Raw genomic sequence first — 18,176 nt, 5'->3', positions numbered from 1 at the left:
TTGAACTCATAGTGGGCCCCAGTTTGAATCCCTGGCACCATATAGGGTCCCTTGAGAACTGCCAGTTCACTACTGAGCAGAGCCAGGAGCACCAGGAAGTCCCAAGCACCTGTCCCTACAAAAACCAAAAACAAACCACATTATATAATTCAGAAATTCTACCTCTGGGTATATATTCAAAAGAGAGAGAGCACAGGGACTAAGGCGCACACCTTTCAAGTGGCTGACCAAGGTTCAATCCCTGACACTACACAGGGTCCCTGAGTCCCACTAGGAGTGATTCCTGAGTACATGTAGAGCCTGGGCATAAGCCCTAAGCACTGCTGGGTGTGATCCCAGAGCAAACACAAAAAACTTCCAAGGGGTGAGGAGACAGAATAGGAGGTAAGGCACCTGCCTTGCATGTGGCCACCCTGGTTTGATTCCCTGCACCACCTACAGTACTATGAGCACCACCAGGGGTCACTCCTGAGAATAATCAGGTATGTGCTGCAGGATACGGTCCAAACTGCCTCCATCTTCAAAAGAATTCTTACCAGGAACATGAATACATATTCATACAGATAATCATAGACGTGTTATTCAAAATAAAGATCTGTCAACAGAAAAATGAATAAACAAAATATGCACGTAACATGCTGTTTAGTATTTAACATTAAAAGGAAAGGAAATTTTAGAATGTATTAATGAACGCTAACACTATGCTAAATGAAATAAACCAGTCACTATTTCTTTAAAGTAAAAAAAGGGTGGAGGGGAGCTAGGCTCCTAACTTAAAAAGCAAGAAAAAGCAAGACAAACCCAATAGAAGGAAATAAAAGCTCAGACACAAATGAAAATATGCAGAGAACAAATTAAAGTCTAATTTTTAATTTATTTACTTATTTTGCTTTTTGGGTCACACTCGGTGATACACAGAGGTTACTCCTTGCTCTGTACTCAGGAATTACCCCTGGCAGTGCTCAGGGGACCATATGGGATGCTGGGAATCGAGCCCGGGTGGGCCTCATGAAAGGCAAACACCCTACCTGCTGTGCTATTGCTCCAGCCCCTAAAGTCTAAATTTGATTCTCTGAAAGTATAAGCAAAATTGGTCAAGGAAAACTGGGAAAGAGGAAGTGGATTAGCAGAAGGGAAACTTAAACAAGAGTAAGCAATGACTAGACCATAGTTTATTCCAGAGATCAAGGGTAGAGAGTGTGTGGGGAGGAGTGGGGGTCACATCCAGCAATTCAGAGCTTAGTGCTCTGTGCTCAGGCATCACTCCTAATGGTGACCTGGGATTGAACCCCACATGCAATTGCCTTCCAGGCTCTACTATCTCTCTGGCCCCGTGGGGTAGACAGTATTTTAAGGAGTGGCCAAATGTCAAATGCTTCTTATAGGTCAAAAAAGATACAGATCAAAGTCTATTCAATTTAGCAACAGTGAGTCATAGTAAGACCTTATAATAGCATATAAGGGAAAGGTAGATTTAGAAAGCAGACTTTTACAAAGATACAGAATATTGAGAAATAAGAAACTGAAAACTGTTTCAGACAATTCATGAATTTTGGTTCGAAAGACAGAGCTGGGGATGAGGGAGACAGCTCAGAGGGCGGGAGCCCATGCTTTTTAAGCAGAAGTCCCAGAACTGATCTCATGATTTTCTAAGCACCATGAGGCAAAACTGTTAAGCACAAAGCCAGAAGTAGCCGATTCTGACAGGTGTGGTGACAAACACAAAAAAGACAGGGTGCAGGGGTTAAATGGTGAGATCAGATGGTTCAAGAGAATACATGAGCATTTTTATAAAATGCAGAAAATTAGGGAAAGAGTTTTCTCCCCAGTATTTGTTTTGTATGTGGTAACACAAACAGGGAACTTTCTGATTATTTGAAAAGACTTGGAGAAGAAAAAGTTTTAGCTACAAAAAATAGAAAAAAAAAGTCCCTGGATATTTAGAAATTGGATTTAGTGCGTAAGTTAAAGAACAAGTCTTAACTGAGGAGACAACCCAGAGACAGACAAGGAAGCATATATGGCCATACCACCCTGAACACACCTGATTTGGGTAACTATGCAGGATGAGCCCTGATTAGTGCTCGGATAGAAGGAAGGAAGAATGCAGGAAGTAGTAAGAGTTCGTGTCTGGCTTTAATTTCTCTTTGGAGTCCAAGACCCACTGAAAACAGTCACAAATTTGTACCAGTAATAATCCATTGCTCTTGGGGCTGAAGCAATAGCACAGCAGGTAGGGCATTTGCCTTGCACGCGGCCGACCCAGTTTAGATTCCCAGCATCCCATATGGTTCCCCTTACTCCATCAGGAGTGATCCCCTTACTCCGTCAGGAGTGATTCCTGAGTGCATGAGCCAGGAGTACCCGCCCACACACACACCCCATGCATCTCAGGGTGTGACCCAAAAAGAAAAAAAAAATCCATTGCTTTTATTGTATTTGTTTCTGTTTAGGGGCCACACCCATGAGTGCTTAGCTCTTACTCCTGGTTCTGGGCTCAGGGATCACTCCTGGCTGTACTTTCTGGAGCATTATTTGGCACCAGGCATCAAATAATCAGGATCAACTTCTGCAAGGCAAATGCCCTATCCACAGTACTACCTCTCCAGCCCCACTGCTTTTTTCTTTGTTTCGGGGCCACACCCAGCAATGCTCAGGGCTTACTTCTGATTATGTACTCAGCGCTTACCCCTGGAGGACTTCAAGGACCATATGGGGTGTTGGGACTGTTAGGTGCATGTAAGACAAGTACCCTACCCTCTACTCTCTCTCCAGCCCTGAGTCCCAGGCTTTTGATTTACAGCTCAATAAACCCTAAAGATAATAGCTCTGAACCAGTTTAAAAAGTATAGGGGGGACTGTGTGTATGATCTCCAGCCCCAGCCACATGCTAAGTGTGATTCCCGTGAGGGCACTGATGTCTGGGATTCCCTATATCACAAAGGTGCAATCACCAGTGTGCCATAAACCAGGAGTATGCAAGCGCAGCTCCAGTGCTCAGTTCCCACAAGCACTGCAACCAAGTGTGTGGTGTATGTGATTCCTGGTCATCACAACAATGTGGGAAGGGGATAAATTAAAAAACAATTTTAAGCAAAATGAGTAGCAAATCACACTAACATAAATACCTGTGGAAGGACAGCGTACTAAAAGCTGCAAAGTGATTAGGAATTAAACCTTTCTAACTTAAAAAAAAACCCACTTAATTTAGTACATAATTATTAAATGGAAGAACACTAGGCTGGGAATAAAGCTCAATGGTAACACATTTGCATTGCATGGATAAGGCAATCCCTAGCACACAACGTAAGTAAAATAAATGGAAGAAGACTTAATATAAGGGCTGGAAAATAGCTCAAAGGACTGGAGCACATTCTTGCATGCAAAAACCCAGCACAGCATGGTCCCTAAGCACTGCCAGTAGCAACTGGGAGTAGCTAGAGCAGTGTGGGTGTAGCTCCTCAAACAAAAGAATAATGTGGACACGGAAAGATCTGCCGAGAGATAGTAAAGTTCTTGCCTTGCATGAAGCTAACCCTATTTCAATCTCAGGTACCACATATGGTCCCCCAAGCACCACAATGGGTCACTCCTGAGCATAGCCAGGAACGGGCCCTGAGAGATGCCAAGTGAGGTCTCCAATCCCCCCCACCCAATTTTTTTAAAAGTTCTTCAACAATGATACACTAATAAAACTTCATCTGCCAATTTTCACTTTTTTGGAACTGAAGGTTGAAGCCAGGCTTTCACACATGTAAGACATTCACTCAGGGCCAGAGCAATAGTACAGTGGGTAGGGCATGGTGTCTGTCTTGTATGTGGCAGAACTGGGTTCCACCCCTAATACCTCTATGGTCCCCTGGCACTGCTAGGAGTAACTCCTCTGCAGAGCCAGAAATAACCCCTTCGCTAAACTGGGTGTGGCCTCAACATAAAAACAAAACAAAAAATATACTCACTCTAGCACTGAGTCACATCCCAGGCCCCTAATCTTCACCCTTCTAAGATAGTTTCCAAAGTGGGACCCAGTGCCATAGTATACAACAGGTAGGGCACTTGCCCTGTGTGCAGCTGACCAGGTTTTGATTCCCCAGAACCCCATTTGGTACCCCTGAGCACTGCCCTGTGTGCCCAACCATCCCAAAAAGGGACAGTTATCAATGTGAAATACCATGATGCTACGAGATTTATTCCAGAATCAGATGTGCAGAGAGAGGAAGTTTCTGGTCACCCTTGGCACTAATAATATCAGTGAAGAAATTAATGTTGCATGCAGTGTGATCTTCAAAGAGGATTACACTATACCTTTATGTTTTTCCTCTTTTTTTTTTTTTTTTTTTTTTTGCTTTTTAGGTCACACCTGGCTCTGCACAGGGGTTACTCCTGGCTCTGCACTCAGGAATTATCCCTGGCGGTGCTCAGGGGACCATATGGGATGCTGGGAATTGAACCCGGGTCGGTCGTGTGCAAGGCAAACGCCCTACCCGCTGTGCTATCGCTCCAGCCCGTTTTTCCTCTTAATCTTTCTTTTTTTTCAGTCATGTCCAGTGGTGTTCAGGAATTGCTCCAAGCATTAAAGAACCATGTAATGCCAGGTATCAAACCCAGGCCTCCTGCACGCAATGCATGCACTCAGCCCATTATTTTTCTAACCCATTTTTTAATTTTAATTTTTTGCCACACCTGGTAATGCCTAGGGGTTACTCCTGGGTCTTAAGAATTACTTCTCGTGGTTCCTTGGGGGTCCACATGGGATGCAAGGCAAAAACCCTATATCTAACCCTATACTATCTCTACAACTAATTTTTTTTCTTTTTCCTCATTCATTTATATTTTTAAAGGCCGATATAATTACTACCTTAGATTCTCTCTCTCTCTCTCTCTCTCTCTCTCTCTCTTTTTGGGTCACACCCGGGGATTCGGATGCACAGGGGTTGCTCCTGGCTCTGCACTCAGGAATCACTCTTGGCGCTGCTTAAGGGGACATATGGGATGCTGGGAATTGAACCTGGGTGGCTTCGTGCAAGGCAAACGCCCTACCCGCTGTGCTGTGGCTCCAGCCCTTACTACCTTAGATTCTCTAAGTAGAAATTTTCAGTTCACTGCTGAAAATAGGGAGTATTTCTAACAAACAACAAGGAGACTGGAGAGATAATTCAGGGTGTTTGTCCTGTGAGCAGCTGAGCCTGACTTGATCCCTAGCATCTGTCATATGGTCCCCAAGCACTGCCAAGAGTGGTCTCTGAGCACAAGGACAAGTGTAAACCCTGAACACTATTCATTTGTGGCCCACAAGCAAAATAGATAAAATTTTAAAAAGCTCACTAATAAGAATATAAATTTAAGCAATCACTGAGGTACATGGGGAACTATTTCAACTGGAAATGTGCTGTCATTTAAAGTAAAAACACCTCATAAAGTTTATATAAGAATATGCTCATAACAGTCTACAAATACCAGTAATTCATAAGGGAAAAAATTCAGATTCAATATATACAATATTTTAAAAGAGAATAAAAGCAATTGTTGGGGCTGGAGCAATAGTACAGCGGGTAGGGCATTTGCCTTGCACGCAGCTGACCCAGGTTCGATTCCCAGCATCCCATATGGTCCTCTGAGCACCACAAGGGGTTATTCCTGAGTGCAGAGCCAGGAGTAATCCCTGTGCATTGCCAGGTGTGACCCAAATAGCCCCCCCAAAAAAAAAAAAAGGCAATTGTTGGAAACAATCCATCTATTTAGCAACCTCCAAAGTGATGAAGAAAACCCCTGTAAGATTTTTTTTTGTTTTTTTTGGGCCACACCTGGCAGTGCTCAGGGCTTATTCCTGGCAGGCTCAGGGGACCACATAGGTGCCAGATCAAACCCTGTAGGCCTCGTGCAAGGAAAGCACCCTACCTGCTGCACTACTGCTTCAGCCCTACCCCTGAAAGTCTTTGATGCGTAACCATTTTTCAGTGATGAGGGGTTTTTTTTTTGTTTTGTTTTTAAATTAATATTGTTTGGAGTGAAAGGATTGCAATGCTCAGGGAGCCCGGGATGATCCTGGCAGTAGTTGGCCAACTGGGTCAAATGGTTTCATTCTTCAGTCTTGTGTCACTCAGCACTGCAGTGGGAGGGATTAGCTGGGTCACCAAAGTGATGCTCGGGGGTGCAGGGCCCAAGATCACAACTGGCAGTTTAGGGAAGTCCAGGGCTGCAACCAGAAATGCTTAGGAGGCAATGTGTATATAAAGCCACACACAAAACATGTCCCTTGGGCTGGAGCGATAGCACAGTGGGTAGGGCGTTCGCCTTGCACGCAGCCAACCCGGGTTCGATCCCCAGCATCCCATATGGTCCCCTGAACACCGCTAGGAATAACTCCTGAGTGCAAAGCCAGGAGTAACCCCTGTGCACCGCCGGGTGAGACCCAAAAAGCAAAAAAGGAAAAAAACAAAACAAAACATGTGCCTTAACTCCTGTACTACTTCTTTAGTCCCTAAAGTATACTTAAAAAAAAAAAAAAAAAACTTGGGGCTGGAGTGATAGCACAGCGGGTAGGGCGTTTGCCTTGCACATGGCTGACCTGGGTTCGATTCCCAGCATCCTATATGGTCCCCTGAGCACCACCAGGAGTAATTCCTGAGTGCAGAGCCAGGAGTAACCCAAAAAGAAAAAGAAAAAAAAACTTATTTTTTTAATTTGAGGGTTAGAGCAATAGTACAGTGGATAGGGCACTTGCCTTGCATGCAGCCATGCCAGTTTCTATCTCTGGCATCCCCTGAGCCTGCCAGGAGTGATTTCTGAGCACCACTGACTGTGATTGCTCCCCTCAAAATAACTTACTTTGAGTCTGAGATCTGACAATTAGTGAAACACATGCCTTACACATGCAAGGTCCTGTGTTTCATCCATAGCACTTCAACACTCCCAGTACCATCATTTGTGACCCTGACTATAACAAAGGGCCAGAGAGATAGTTCAAAGGGCTGGAGTGCATGGTTTGCATTCAAGGAAGCCTGGATTCTATTCCCCCCTCCCACACTCCCCCCCACCCCTGGCCCAAAGAAGTTAAAAGTCTGCTGTTACATTTGAATTGAATATAGCATGTAAGTCTGTGAACAAGGGGAAAAAATTTACTTCTCTCTTCTGAAAGGGCTTAAAAGCAATGACACTCCAGGAGCAAAGAATATGTCAAACATTCAAACTTTGGTTTCTAATACCTTCCCCCCATCACTGAAAGAAACCAAGAATAATGAAATAAACAGTTTATTCGAAACCTGGAGAGGAAAAAAATGAACAGAACAGGCCAAAAAGTTTTCCAAAATTAATGGCAAACAGGAGTATTTAAAACAAAACAAATAAAACCACAGGGGGACAGGGTTGTAGTTCTGTGGTAGAGCACCTGCTCTGTATGTGTGATATCCTGGGTTTGATCCCCGCACAGTAAAACAAAAAGGAAAAGACAGAGGAACCAGCCTTCAAGTATTCTTACTGCCCCCCTTTGGAATAATGCACAGCATTAGAAAATGATGGTAAGTTATTTTTAAATGGGCCTGGAGCAATACTACAGTGGGTAGGGCACTTCCCCAGCAGACAGCTGACCCAAGTCCAATCCCCAGCACCCCTTAGGGCCCCCCCAGCCAACCAGGAGAAAAGAAGCCTGAGCAGAGAAGCTGGGATTAATCCCTGAGCATCACTGAGTATAACCCAAAGACATACAAACAAAAAGAATAAATTAAAATCCAGGAGTCCATAGTGGTATCCCAGAAATAAGAAAATTCTTTTAAGAGAAGAAAGAAAATATGTATCATGGGGGCTAACTAGCTCCCCAACTGTTTACTCTGAATACTGATACAAGAGGGGAGAAATGAAACATTTCCTCTGAATTGTTAAGAGTAACTTTAGTTTACTCTCAGTAAAGAAGGAACTCCTGGGCTAGAGAAATAGTACAGGGGTTAAAGAGTTTGCCTTGCATGTGGCCAACCCCAGGAGCCCCAGGCACCACTTGGTGTGGCCCAATGAGGAAACCTTCCTTATATAAAAACTCCAATAAATGACATAAATAACTATCATTAATAGGTGCTAAAATGACTAATCTAAAAAGAAGTCAGGACCAAGATACCTGCTTGGTGTCAAAGTATTACCCCCCATTACATACACATTACAAACAAACCAACCACACCTTCGTAAAAGGCCTGGTAATCATCACTTGAATCAAGTTCATTATGTTAACATCTTTAATAGTATGGCAATTTGCATTATATTGTACCTCCTTTATAATACAATAGTAAGAACAATGCACTGCCTATTAAAATTCCTTGACTTTTACTTTAAGCTAATTAAGCTTTTACTTAAATGTTACTTCTCATACATGAAATTCAGTGGGACAGAGGAATAAACTAAGTGACTCCATGAGAACACAGACAAAAGTGTGGTAACCTAGTTCAGTTCACCTACTGAGTGAGCATCAAGGAAATGGGTTCTACTCTGTTTAGGCTTCTATATGAGGGTGGGCTTCACCACTGAGTCACACCTCTCAATTTTACAAAAAGGGGGTGCAGCTCAGCAGTGAACACAGCTGCCTCCCACGTGTGGACCTGGGGTTCTACCACCAGCAGCTGCAAAAAAAGGGAGGGGGAGGTAAATCACCAAATGCAGTGCGGGAATAGTGCTAAGATTCAAGGGTGGGGAGTGGTTTCCCCCGACCCTGGAACACTTAAAAGATTCGTACAGATTTAGAAAGGCGTTGATAATGATATGGGGTTAGAAGAATGTCCTTATTCTTAGGAAACACTTGAGTGCCAAGATGCCTGCAACTCTCTTTTAAATAGATACAAGAGACACAAAGAGCGGAACAATGTAGCAAGAAAAGATTGATAGCAACCACAGCATCTGGACAGTGGCTTCTTCCCTACCTTCAGACAGAAATTTCCCGCGATTAAGTTTTTAAAAAATGTATCCGGGGATAGCGAGATGGTTCATAGGGTGTACATCGCGCGCATGGTGCAAGTCCAGGTCGCAGCCCTGCACCACACCGTCCCCCAACATCACCACCGCTGGGATCAACTCATGAGCACCAAGCTGTGGGTACTGGGAGTACTCCCTGAGTATACCGGGTGTGGCCCAAAAATCCATCCCCCCAACAATATACCTATGCATAGAAACATAGTATATAAGCACACCTTTGTTGGAGTATCTTCAGACACATAACTAGCCTCTATTATTAAATGTACAGCAAGTTACTTTATGTGGCTAAGCCTCCGTGTCGTCCATAAAATTCAAGTAGTAATATTACTAAATCATTTGGCTGCTAGGAGAATCCTATTAAATAAAATGCCAAGGGTTGCACAAAATAAGTAAATCTAGTTTTCATAATAGACGTAATCTTTCTAAAATAGGAGCCTACTGGAAAACAGCCATTATTTTCATGTCCCACGAAAAGGCAAAATTAAATAGTATGAATCCATTGCCAGCCAACCCGAAGCAATGGGAAACGCGGAGACTCACACAGTACTTAAAACACACACACACACAACCCTTATTCCCACGGACACCCGGGCAGAAGGAACCCACACACCTCTCTACCTGTGCACACGGGCACCGGCCAACCGGGAACTTTGTTTTCCGTTTACCGGCCTTTTACGGCTAGGAAAATAAACGCGGGTAGGAGAATTCCCCCACCCAGCCGCCCACCCTCCGCCATTGACCCCAACCGACAAATCGGACTTGCACGTTTCTCCCCGCATTTCTGCAAGTTCCAATCAAATGCCCGCTCCCGGGGCTGGGGTCTTCGTGCCCCCGGGTCCCGCGGAGCCGGGCTCGGCGCGCGCGTCCTCGCGGCCGGGGCGCCCCTTTTCCGGCTAGGCCGGCGGCAGCGGCGCGAGGCCGGGGGATCCTCAGGTAGGGGCGGCGAAGAACCCCCCCGACCGACGCCGCGGGCTCTGGGCGGCACCCCCCGCCACTCGGGCCGCTTTGAGGCGCCCCCCGGTGCCTCGCAGCAGGGGGCGGAGGGCGAAGGCCGAGCGCGCGCGCGGGCGCCCCCAGGTGCGCGGTGACCCCGGCGGGGCGCGCGGGGCCGGCGGGGTCAGCGGCTCGGCGCGCCGGGGCCGCCCGCGGGGCTCCTCCCACAGGCCCGGGGCACGGCGCGGGGGGCCGGCGCGGCGCCCCCGACCTCCCGCTCCATTACCTGAGGCGGCTGCGGCGCGGCTCCTCCTCCCCGCCAGGCTGAGGCGGCGGCGGCGGCGGCGGCGGCCCGCGGGGAGGGGGCGGAGCGCGGCCCGGGCCTCTCTCCTCCCCCGGGACGCGGCGGGGACCCTATCTCGGGCCGCCGCGCCGAGGCCCGGAGACGGCCTGGGGCTGGGCCATGGCGGGCCCCGCGGCGGTCGCGCCGGCCGGAGAGGGGCGAGGCGGCGGGAGGGCAGCGGCGCGGCGCCCGAGGGGAGGAGCGCGGGGCCGCGCGCCGGCGGCCGAGGGGGGCGCTGGGCCGCGCGCGGGCGGGCGGCGCTGCGGGGAGCGCGGCGACGGCTCGCGTCGTCCCGGCGGGGCGGGGTGGGGAAGGGGAAGGGGACTGAGGGGAGGGGAGGGGAGGTTGGGCGGGAGCCGCCGCCGCGCGCCTGCGGGCCGGCGCCGCCGCCGTTGCCGCTCCGCTTGCTCCAGCCTGTTCGGGGCCACTTTGTTTGTGTCCCACAATGCTCCGCGCCGGCGGCCGGGCTGGGAGGGGCGTGGCCCGAGGGGCGTGGCTTATGGTGGGCGTGGTCAGACGGAGTGCGGGCGGGGTGGAAACGTGGTCGTTGCGCACGCGCAGTCCACAGACCGCTCCGGGTCCGTCACCCTGGGGCGGTGTTTAACTCGGAGTTCCGCGCACAGCTGCGGGTTTTGACGCTCTCTGTGCATCTTTGCTTCCCGGCTCACGCGCAGCTTTACATTCCTAGGCCATATAAGCACCGGGTCACCCTGTCTGTCCGAACTCTCAGCCCGTTTACACGGCCGCTCTGACGCCCGCTTCGCGCTTCTTGCCTCGCCCACCCATCCACCCCCGCCGCCCCCTCTGAACTAAAAACGAAAGAACCACCTGTTTTCTCGAGTGGTTTCAGTAGCGGAGGCGGAAACCGGAACGTCTCGGCCCGTTTCTCTAGCTAGAAAAGGTTAAGCTGGCCGTGGGCCCATGTTTTACACTCGGAGCCGCAGGCCCGAGACTACGAGACACGCAGGTCCGGGGAGACACGCGGAGAAGCCGCTCGGGGTATTCAACCTCATCCCGTGCGGTGCCACCTTTGTCCCCGCTGGCATTCCCGCAGAGTCTGGAGACTGGTATAGCAATTCCCAGAGCAACCCCCAGGAAGGCTGCGGTTCTGAGGCGACTGAAGAAATCACCATCCAGGTCTAACTTGTTCCTGCCACACAGGGTCACCGACAGCTGCTCCAAAAACAATTGCGATTCCGCCTAAGGCCTTTGCAATGCAAGAGTGAGGGGACCGGAGCGCTTAGATTTCTTGATTAACAGAGGTAGAAACGTGTCCAGTTGTGAGGGCAGGTTGCCCAGGCCCTAAAGTTGCAGGCAGGAAGACGAGGGTGTGGGGGGCCTGATAAATGTATGTAGGGGAAAATGGTTTCTGAAAACCTACACCAGCCCAAAGGCACCGAGGCCTTCGGCACAAAGGACCCATTTTAGGAGCCGGAAAGCTATTGAAATGCAGAATTCCGGGCTGCAGCACGGAAGGATCCCCGAGGGGAGAGGTGGGTGGACCTCCTGGGTGGAGAGGCGCTGCAGCTGGAACAAACTCTTAGTGTCTTGGGCCTGGCAGGCGTGCCCCGGGCAGGTTACCGGGGGTGGGGGGAAGGGGGGTGTCCACTGCTGTGGCAGCGGGAGAGCGCGCCTGGAGCAGCCGGTTCGCCGGGTGCCCGCAGCGTGCATTCGCCTGCAGGCCCCGAGCGCCGGGGGCGCGCTGTATTTGCAACACTAGGTTTTCTCACACCTCCAGCTCTCAGACCCACCGACCGACCTCCATGTAGGGCTTTTGTGCCGGGAGACGAGATTTCCCGTTCGAACAAGGTGCAGGAGCGGACCCGGGCGCCGAAATCCGTCTCCCGACTGAGAGCCGCGTTAGACATGAGGGCAGCACATCGGGGTAGGGCGCGGGGACAGCCCGGGTTCGATCCTGGGTACCGCATCTGGTCTCCCGAGCCCTGTCAGGATCTGATCCCTGAACATAGAGCCATAAGTAAGCCCTGAGCTCCCCAGGGTGTTGGCCCCTAAACTAAAAACTAAAAACCAAAAAGAGCAGAAATGAAGGCCATCGAAGCGACGACTGGTTGGATAGCCGCGAGCAGTTCCCAGCAAGTTCTCAAGGATGAGCCATTGTTCATTCCGCAAAGGAACTGTCACACTTAGGGTTTACACTTAACGATCCCCGCCGCATTTTTATTACTCCGATTTCAGAGAAGAAATCAAGCAGCAAATTAACCCTCCCCTCCCCCCTCACACCCCGTTCTATGCTAATATGGGAAGAAAAGGGACGGAAATGGGGGAAATTGCTTACCCTAGAATGCAAAAGGCAGCGGCTGGGAAGGGGTCGGGAGAGCCTAAAGGGTTAGGGGTGGGGACGGGGGCTGTCTGAATGTCAGCACCAGGGAAAACCCGGAGAAGAATTAGGGTGGGAATCTAGAGAACCCAACGATCGGGTCTTTGGCCAATGAGCAGGCCAATGAGGGACCACCAGGCTGGCCTTTACTTGTCCAAAGTTTTCCCTCGCTGGACCAGCGTCCCTAGGCAAAGATTGCTCTCCTGAGGCCCTTCTCTACCTCCTCTCCCTTTCCCTCCTCCTGTGTGTTCCTAGTTTTCACTTTAGGTTTCAAAAGTCAGTCTCTTCCCCTCACCCCACCCCAGCCCCACCTCCAACCCTGCAGGGGCGATCAGTTCACGCCCCCAAGGCCACGGACCCCAGAAGGACAGCACTGGCTGTCCTGAGCGCAGCGCGGAGGAGACAGGTTCCCTGCGGGAGGTGCTCGAGGCGGTTTTGCGCTCTGGGCCAGGTGAGCCGCTGTGGCCGCTGCACCCGCCACCTCCTTCCTGGGCCGGTGCAGACTTGCCTTTGGGTGGTGGAACAGGCACCTTTCTCTGGGCCACTCTGAGAAACCCGGATCCTTCTCGCAGGTGAAACAAACAAGTCAGGAACCTTTAATCATTAACCTGGTGTCCAGGGTTCTGCGGCATTCAAATTATGGGCAAACAAGGTTTCTTTGGCTGTGCGCTTGGGAGCAGATTCCCGCAAGAGTGGGACTTTGGGTGAGCACTGGAGCAGAATGGACGCTTTCTTAGTTATTTAGTGCACAAGTTATTTCTGAACAGGATTGTTTGATGCGGCACAGAAAGATCTTTAGCCTCTCCTGACTATAAAGAGAGCTCATTACTACAAGGGCCATCTTTATTCTCGTGTGTGTGGTGTGTGTGGGGGGGGGTGTGTGTAACCAGAGAGATAGTATATTTGCCTTGCCTTGCATTTAGCTGGGTTCAATCCCCAGCACCCGATATGGTCCCACCAGGTGTGATACCTGAGCACAGAGCCAGGAGTAAGCCCTGAGGGTGCTGGAGGAGCCCCAGCTCCCCGTGGCATATTTCATACGCCAAAAACAGTAACAATTTCAGAGAAATTGTCTCATTTCCCTGACTCTGAAAGAGCCTCCAATGCGGCACTGTTGGGAAGGACGAGTAAAGAGAGGCTGCTAAAATCTCAGGGCTAGGACGAATGGAGACATTACTGGTGCCCGGTTGAGCAAATCCATGACTAAGGGGATGACAGTGATACACACACACACACACACACACACACACACACACACACACACATATATAATTCAGGGCTTGGTGGGGACACACCCTGCAGTGCTGGAGGATCGGATCATGCAGTGCCAGGAATAGAACCCACAGAGCATACAATTAGCCCACTGAGCTACCTCCCCGGCCTCCAGTTACATTTAAAAAAAAATCTGTCTTGGGGCTGGAGCAATAGCACTGCGGGTAGGGCGTTTGCCTTGCACGTGGCTGACCCAGGTTCGATTCCCAGCATCCCATATGGTCCCTTGAGCACTGCCAGGGGTAATTCCTGAGTGCATGAGCCAGGAGTAGCCCCTGAGCATTGCCGGGTGTGACCCAAAAAGGCAAAAATAGATAAATAAATAAATAAAATCTGTCTTGGGCCAGAGCGACAGTATAGTGGGTAGGGCGTTTGCCTTGCATGCAGCGGACGACCCTGGTTTGATCCCCCGCATCCCTTATGGTCCCCCAAGCACTGCCGGAGTAATTCCTGAGTGCAGAGCCAGGAGTAACTCCTGAGCATCGCTGGGTGTGACCCAAAAAGAAAAAAATAATCTGTCTTGCTCCCCACTCTGAAACCTGCATTTCTTCTATTGGTTTCACCATTCACCTTATGGAGCTATCTCACTATTGATTACATCTTGATTCCCACCCTCCCAGAGGTCCTGTTGAATGCGTCCATCACTTCAGGCACCATTGTCATCGACGACGCAAGAGCTTGTGCCTGGAGAAGCATAGTACCTTTAATTTGGCTTCTGAAACACCCGCTCCCTTTCCTGCATTTTCTACCCAGTGGCTGAGTTGCAATGCATAGTACCTGGATCACACAACCACGGCTACTCCCTGCTCTCCTGGAACTGGGATAAAGTTCCAGGTCTGAGAGTGGCTTATACTGCACCACAGAGGCACCGACACTATCACAATCTTCTCTTTCACCTCTCCATGAAGGAAAGTGTCAATTACATCTTCTAGAATGTCATTTTCAGACCAGGGACATGTACAGGGCTAAGGTGCTGGCCTTGTACAGAGTCGATCCTGGTTTAACCCCCAGCACCACATTTGGTCTCCTGAGCACCCCCAGGAGTGATCCGTGCGCTCAAGGCCAGGAATAAGCACTGAGCACTGTGGGGTGTGGCCCAAACTTCCCCCACGTCTACCCTTTTCCAACAAATACATCATCCACTCCATGAAGAAATACTTGATTCTTTAGCTAACTTCATTGCCTCCAGATTGCTTTTACATATGAACTTCACTGAGGCCTATGTTATAGACCATATATGTCTCCCATTTAATGTAGATAATCTGGGGACTGGGGAGTGTGTGTGTGCTCTGGGGATCAAACCCCAGGCATCACACATGTAACATATGTGCTTTACTCCAGAATTATATCCCTGGCACCTAATCATTACTTTATTTATTTATTTTGTTTTGAGACCACGCTAGAGATGTCCAGGAGTAACTTCTTCTCTGCGCTTAGGAATTACTTCTGTCAGTGCTTGGAGGATCCTATGGGATGCCAGGGATTGAACCCAGGTTGACCACATGCAAGGCAAGCACCCTACCAACTGTACTATCTCTCCAATCTTCCCCCACCCCAGTATATTTTAATACAATGCCTTGTCCTGGATATTTTTTATAAATGGATAATGAGGTCTAGATGGTTTATCACATTCTAGTTGAGTTAATGGCAAAATACCATGATAGGTATTATTATCTTTTTCCATTAAGAGATGATACATGATACATTCTAGTCTCCATTTTTGTAATGTTAACTATTGAGAAGAAAGCCTGAGAGGCTGGAGCAATAGCACAGTGGATAGGGCCTTTGTTTGACTTGCACACAGCCGACCCAGGTTCAATTCCCAGCATCCCATATGGTCCCCTGAGCACGACCAGGGATAATTCCTGAGTGCAGAGCCAGGAGTGACCCCTTTCCATCGCTGGTGTGACCCAAAAATCGAAAAAAATTAAAAAGAGACAGAGAAGAAAACATGAATCAATTCATTCACTTAAGAGTTTGTGAGTGGCAGCCCTCGGCCGAGATATTAGCCCGGCGGCTGCAAGTGTATGGCCTCTCCGCTCCTGCAGGACCATGGCCCCGGAGGTCAGCTAAACTACTTCGGGCACCAGCAGCTTCTTGCAGAAATGTCTCTAGACTGTAAACTGAGCCCCGGCCGCCATCTTATGACGACCACAAAAGGGAGGTACGAGCTTGCAGTGATGCAATTTCTGGCAGAAATTTCCCTGGACTTAGTTGCTAAAATACAGAAATCCAAAACCTCATATCTCTTCATTGTCAGCAATGTAAAATAAATTATCAAATGCTTCCTTTTCAACAGGTCTGACTTGGCGGGGAGGGGAGCTCCAAACAATAATAGTAGTTTTTTGTTGAAATATTGAATATTGAATATAATCGGGGCTGGAGGGATAGCACAGAGGGTAGGGCGTTTGCCTTGCACGTGGCCGACCCGGATTCTAATCCCAGCATCCCATATGGTCCCCTGAGCACGGCCGGGGGTAATTCCTGAGTGTAGAGCCAGGAATAACCCCTGTGCATCTCCAGGTGTGACCCAAAAAGAAAAAAAAAATATTGAATATAACCAAAGTAAAGAGAAAAGTAAAGTGAAATTTATCAGCTACACAGGCGGTGGGAGGGGGGTGGGAGGGTGGTATAGGGGGGTTCCTGGTGGCGGAGTATGGGCACTGGTGAGGGGATGGGTGTTTGAGCATTGTATAACTGAGACTTAAGCCTGAAAGCTTTGTAACTTTCCACATGGTGATTCAATAAAAAGAATTAAAAAAAAAAAGAATAAAAATACTTAAATTTGAAAAAAAAAAAGACTTTGTGAATGGCGGTATAGTGCTTTCATTTATCTTTTATTGGTGGGAACGTGTGCACATAGGAAAATCTTCCTTATGATTATTTAGTCAGACATTTTATTTATTATCTATTTATGTATAGTTATTCTTATTTATATAAGAAAGTAGGATAGAGGGGCTGGGGCAGTAATAGCAGGTCAGGTATTTACCTTGCACAAAGCGGACCAAGGTTGGATCCCCAGCATCCCCTATAATTCCTGGAGCATTACCAGGAGTGAACTTTGAGGGTAAAGCCAGGAGTGAAGCCTAAACATTGCTGGGTAGCACTGTAGCACTGTCACCCCATTGCTCATCGATTTGCTTGAGCGGGCACCAGTAACATCTCCATTGTGAGACTTGTTGTTACTGTTTTTGGCATATCGAATAGGCCATGCAAGCGAGATACTCTCAGTAGCTTGCAGGGCTCTCCGGGAGGGGCGGAAGAATCGAACCCAGGTCGGCTGCATGCAAGGTGAATGCCCTACCCGCTACTCTATTGCTGGGTGTGGCTCAAAAACCAAAGTTAAAAAAAAGGAAGGATAGAAATAAAATTTGGGGGGCTGGAGTGATAGTACAGTGTGTAGGGTATTTGCCTGCATGCCACTGACTCAGGTTGGATCCGAGGCATCTCCGGTGGTCCCCTGAGCAATGCCAGAAGTAATTCCTGAGTGCACAGTCAGGAGTAACCTATGACTCAAAAAAAGCCAAAAAAAAAAGAAGAAGAAGAAGAAGGAGGAGGAGGAGAAGGAGAAGGAGAAGGAGAAGGAGAAGGAGAAGGAGAAGGAGAAGGAGAAGGAGAAGGAGAAGGAGAAGGAGAAGGAGAAGGAGAAGAAGAAGAAGAAGAAGAAGAAGAAGAAGAAGAAGAAGAAGAAGAAGAAGAAGAAGAAGAAGAAGAAGAAGAAGAAAGAAAAGAGAAAGGTAAAATAATTCTTTCCCTTTTTTTGGGGGGGTCACACCTGGCGATGCACAGGGGTTACTCCTGGCTCTACACTCAGGAATTACTCCTGGTGGTTCTCAGGGGACCATATGGGATGCTGGGAATCGAACCCAGGTCGGTCTAGTGCAAGGCAAACGCCCTACCCTCTGTGCTATCATGCCAGCCCCCTAATTCTTTCCTTTTAACTAAATCTTTTTAAAATGAATTATTATTAAAAACACCATGATTTCAAACATTTAGTGTTCCAACACCACCAGTGTGACCTTTCCTCCACCAACATCCCAAATTTCCCTCTCAATCCTACCCTGCCCCCTTAAGCATATAACAAATTTACTTTATACTAAATCTCTTTTAATCCTATTTGTCCTTTTCAACCACAACCACTCTCGTGGAAAATCCTTAACCTAGCCTGAAGGATGGATATTAGTTGAGCCTATGGTAGCAATCATTTTACAATATATGTAAATCAAACCATTATCCTATACCCCTTAAACATACACAATAAACATACACAATGATGTATGTTAGTGACTTTCAATAAAATGGGGAGGCAAAGCAAGTGCAAGCATTTTGAAATTTCAT

The 18,176-nt window shown here is 48.5% G+C and overlaps 1 protein-coding gene across 8 annotated transcripts in view; it reads right to left on the bottom strand.

The window, feature by feature from the left end:
- Window positions 1-10,390, bottom strand: part of ZBTB44 (zinc finger and BTB domain containing 44) — a 69,114-nt gene extending 58,724 nt beyond the window's left edge. For all 8 annotated transcript variants that reach the window (XM_055130222.1, XM_055130223.1, XM_055130224.1 and 5 more), the window contains exon 1: window positions 10,172-10,390. The gene's annotated coding sequence lies outside the window, so the exon portion shown is untranslated. The remainder of the gene's footprint in view (window positions 1-10,171) is intronic.
- Between the last annotated feature and the right edge of the window lie 7,786 nt (window positions 10,391-18,176).

The sequence above is a fragment of the Sorex araneus genome, chromosome 3, assembly GCF_027595985.1.
Source record: "Sorex araneus isolate mSorAra2 chromosome 3, mSorAra2.pri, whole genome shotgun sequence".
NCBI lineage: Eukaryota > Metazoa > Chordata > Mammalia > Eulipotyphla > Soricidae > Sorex > Sorex araneus.
The sequence above is the reverse complement of the archived record's forward strand: the minus strand, read 5'-3'. Positions and strand labels throughout refer to the sequence as shown.